The 4,421-nt window shown below is 40.8% G+C and overlaps 1 protein-coding gene across 1 annotated transcript in view; it reads right to left on the reverse strand.

Moving 5' to 3' along the window:
* The window catches only part of TSPAN8 (tetraspanin 8), a 67,746-nt gene that overhangs the window by 45,001 nt on the left and 18,324 nt on the right, over positions 1 to 4,421 (reverse strand). The gene's annotated exons all lie outside the window — the stretch shown is intronic.

Raw genomic sequence — 4,421 nt, forward strand, 5'->3', positions numbered from 1 at the left:
CTTTTACCCTCTCCAGGATGAACTTCTTTGTTCTCCTAGCAATCCATGGTATATTCAATACTCTTCTCCAGCACCACAGTTCAAAGGCATCAACTCTCCTTCTATCATCTCTAGTCATTGTCCAGCTCTCTGAAGCATAGCAAATAATGGCAAAAACCATGGCCTATATCAGGTTCACCTTAGTCTCCAGACTGACATGATTGCTCCTCAGTACCTTAGAAAGGTCTCTGACAGCAGACTTTCCCATGCAATTCAGCTTTTAATTTCCTGGATGCTGGTACCAAGAGTGTTGATTGTAGAGCCAAGCAAACAGAAGATGGAGACAATCTCAATCTTTTCACCATCTGTCATGATGCTGTCAAACAGTAGAGTGGTGAGAATCTTTGCTTTCTTGACGTTGATCTTCAATCCATATTGAAGGCTTCAATCTTTGACCTTTTCCAGCAAATGTTTCAGGTCCTCCTCAGTTTCAGCAAGCAGGGTTGTGTCATCTTCATAATGCAGATCGTTATAAGTCTACTTCCAAACTGAGGTATTACTTGCCTTAATAATGTACCCTATGCCCTATGTTTCTAAAATTTTCTAAAATTGGAAGTTAGGTGGAAGAAATGGAGTAAATTTAATAAATATCACTTGTTTTACAGAGCTTAGAAGGACAGGTGCTTATACTCTTTTTTCTTTATATGATATATGGTTCACAGAGTTTGTCTTTATGTTATTAATTGCCGTCAAGTAGATTCTGACTTATGGTGACCTTAAGTGTGCAGAGTAGAATGAACTTCGTATGGGAAGCTGATTGCCAAATCTTTCTTCTATAAGAGCCTCTAGGTAGGTTTGAACCATCAACCTTATTGTTAGTAGTCTAGTATTTAACCACTTAAGTTACCTCATGGCTCCTTTGGTTTAATAGTTTTATAGATTATTCAATAGTCATTAAATTATGTGTTAAATTGTGTATTCTATAGACATTAAATTATTTAAATTAAAAAGCTAAATTTCTTTCTAAATACATCATGAATGAAAATTGAAAACTATCTTGAGCTAAAGAAATCAGACATAGAATTTGGGTTCCTAAAGACTGTGAACAAGTTGGCTCTTGGCAGGTCTTGGAGGGAGGAGGCTGATCTGTGGAAAGTGGAACTCTCTCTGGAGGATTAGAGGGAGACATGTCTTTGTATATTTATGGCCCAAAATGTCCCCTGTGAGCCAGGCTGTATGGTGAGTTCTGATAGTGGTCAGCCGAGGGCAGAGAGCTATGGTCACTGCTGTGTTGCATATGGTTGTGAGAGACCAGAGGGAATGAAGGTTTTGCATCAGCTCTTCTGGATCCATGCTGCTTAAAAGGGGCAATCACAAGACACCACTGCTGATGCTGCCCTTGCCAGGAGATGCTGCTGCTGGAGCTGCCTGCCTGCCCCAAGAGATGCCTCTGCTGATGTGGAATGCCAGGAGATGCCACTTTTGATGATATGTCCAGGAGCCATGCAATCCAGGAGCCACACAAGCCAGGAGCCGTGCACAAGGGGAGTGATGCTGGAATTTGAGTGAGGTACCTTGTGGAGGGGTCACTGCTGTTCAAATGGATCACAAGGGACCCCTTAAGCTCAATCAGAAGGGAACAAGACAGCTGAAGCTCATCCTCGAAGGGAAAACCAAGGCTTCCTCATTTTCCAATCAAGACTTTGTGTTCTGCCTTCTGTCTCTGCATGGCCATTCCAGTAAGTGCCAGTAGCCCAGAACATCTTGGGCTGGCCAAGCCATGGCAGTTCTCTGACAGAGGAAGCGGCTTTCACAGGCTTTTATCTATTGAACTGAAGCAGATCATCCTTTGGGTCAGAAGGCAGAGAAAAGCCCAGGCAGGGTGGCTTTCCGACCCAATTCTGGAGCAGTGACTTCAGATCAAGAAAATGCTATTGCCTCAGGCATGATAAACTCTACCACAGCAATGTTACATAGGAAGCAAGTTACTTTACCCCCTGCACAAGCCAAAAGCAAGATGTCAACCCCAAAAAGTAATACAATATCAATGGATTTCCTTAAGCCAGAAAGTCTGATGAAATTTTCAGACACAGACTTTAAAAGAACAATGATTGAATATTTTCAATGGGTAGAAGACAAACTTGAATAATTACAGGACACTTCAAGCAAAAACCAGGAGAAATTTTTGAAAAAAAAATTCCAAAGCCATGCAGGTAAAATTAATGAGGCATTACAAGCACCAGAAAAATAAGAAACCAGAATTAAAAATATGAGGACCAATGTTTCAGAAACTATCAATAAAATGGAGGGTCACATGAACCAGGTAGAAGAGATGAAACACAGAACCAGTAAGATAAATAATAGAATTGTCACCACTGATATGCTAGAGCAAAGAAGCAGAATCAAAAAGGAAGGAAAAAGAAGAAAAACTAAGAATGTGGGAAACCATCAAGAGAAACAACATACACATCATCAGAATCCCAGAACAGGAAGAAGAAACTAAGGCACAGGAAAAGTTGTGGAAGAATTACTAGAGGAAAACTTTCCAGGCACAATGAAGAATGAAAGAATATATATTCACGAAGCTGAGAGAACACGATATAGAAGAGATCCCAAAATAAAAACACCAAGGCATATCATAGTTAAATTTGCCCTAACCAAAGATGAGAATTCTGAAAGCAGCAAGGGAGAAACAAAGAGTAACCTATAAGGGAGAGCAAAGTGCCCATTTCTCGGGAGAAACCATGCGATCAAGAAGACAGTGGAATGACACATATTGAACACTCAAAAAACACAACTGTCAACCAAGAATATTGTACCCAGAAAATTGTCCATCTAATATGAAGGAGAGATGAAGATATACCTAGAAAAACAGAATTTAAGGGAGTTCATAAAAACAAAACCAGCATTGCAGAAAACACTGAGAGATGTCCCTCTAACAGATATGCCACAGATGGCAGGATGTACAAACATATCTAACAACAACATCAAAAAGAACTCAACAAAATGATACTAATAAAACCTTATCTCTCAATAATCACACAGAATGTGAATGGTTTAAATGCACCACTGAAGAGAAGAAGAGTAATAGATTAGATAAAACCCCAAAATCCATCTATATGCTGACTATAAGAGACATGCCTGAAAAGTAAAGATAAAGAAACACTAAAAATAAAAGGGTGGGGAAATATATACCAAGCAAATGCCAACTAGAAAAAAAACCAGGAACATCTGATAAAATAAATTTCAATGCAAAAACTATCAGAAATGACAAGGAAGGTCACTACATAATGCTTAAAGGGTAAATAGAACAAGAGGAAATAACAATAATAAATATCTATGCACCAAATGATGTTGTTGTTGTTGTTGTTGTTGTTGTTGTTGTTACGTGCTGTCGAGTCATTTGTGGCTCATAGCAACCCTATGGACAACAGCCCTAAACCCTGCTCTATCCTGTGCCATTCGCACTGCCTTTCACACACCCATCCTGATTACCCCAGTCACTGGATCAATCCATCTCATAGAGGGTCTTCCCTTCTTGCACCATCCCTCCACCCTCGCAAGCATGATATCCCTCTCCTGTCCCTCCTTGCAACATGCCCAAAGTATGTCAGACGAAGCCCCAGAATCCTTGCCTCCAAAGAGTAGCTTGGTTTAACCCTCTCCAGGATGAATAGAGCTGCAAAATATATAAAACAACCATTAACAAAACTTAAAAAAGAAACAGACAACAACACTATAGTAGTAGGAGACTTCAATACACCATTCTCAAGAAAAGATAGAACTACTCAGAACATTTAATCGTGCTAATGCGAAAACTATACTTGGACCAAGAGGCAGTCATCAGAACAGAGCAGGGTAGCACTGCATGGTTCAAAACTGGGAAGGGTGTACGCCAGGGATGTGTCCTATCTCCATACCTTTTCAACCTGTATATGCAGAGCAGATTATCCGAGAGGTTGGGCTCTATGAGGAGAACTGTGGCGTCAGGATTGGTGGAAGATCTATTAATAATCTGCATTATACAGATGACACAACCCTGCTTGCCAAAACTGAGGAGGACCTCAGGCACTTGCTACAGAGGGTCAAGGACTGCAGCCTTGAGTATGGACTGAGGCTTAGTGTCAAGAAGACACAGATTCTCACCACTGGACCAATTGGTAACATCAGGATGGATGGCGAAGAGATTGAGATTGTTCACAACTTCAGTTTGCTTGGCTCCACGATCAACACTCTTGGCACCAGCAGCCAGGAAATAAAAAAAAGTATCACGATGGGAAAGCCTGCTGTTAGGGACCTCTCTAAAGTACTCAAGAGCAACGGTGTATCTCTGGAGACTAAAGTGCACCTGATAGAGGCCATGGTCTTTGCAATCATTTGTTATGCATCAGAGAGTTGGACAATGACTAGGGAGGATAGAAGGAGAATTGATGCCTTTGAGC

Source organism: Elephantulus edwardii, unplaced genomic scaffold (genome assembly GCF_000299155.1).
Source record: "Elephantulus edwardii isolate Elephantulus edwardi_28Jun2011 unplaced genomic scaffold, EleEdw1.0 scaffold00047, whole genome shotgun sequence".
Classification (NCBI taxonomy): Eukaryota; Metazoa; Chordata; class Mammalia; order Macroscelidea; family Macroscelididae; genus Elephantulus; species Elephantulus edwardii.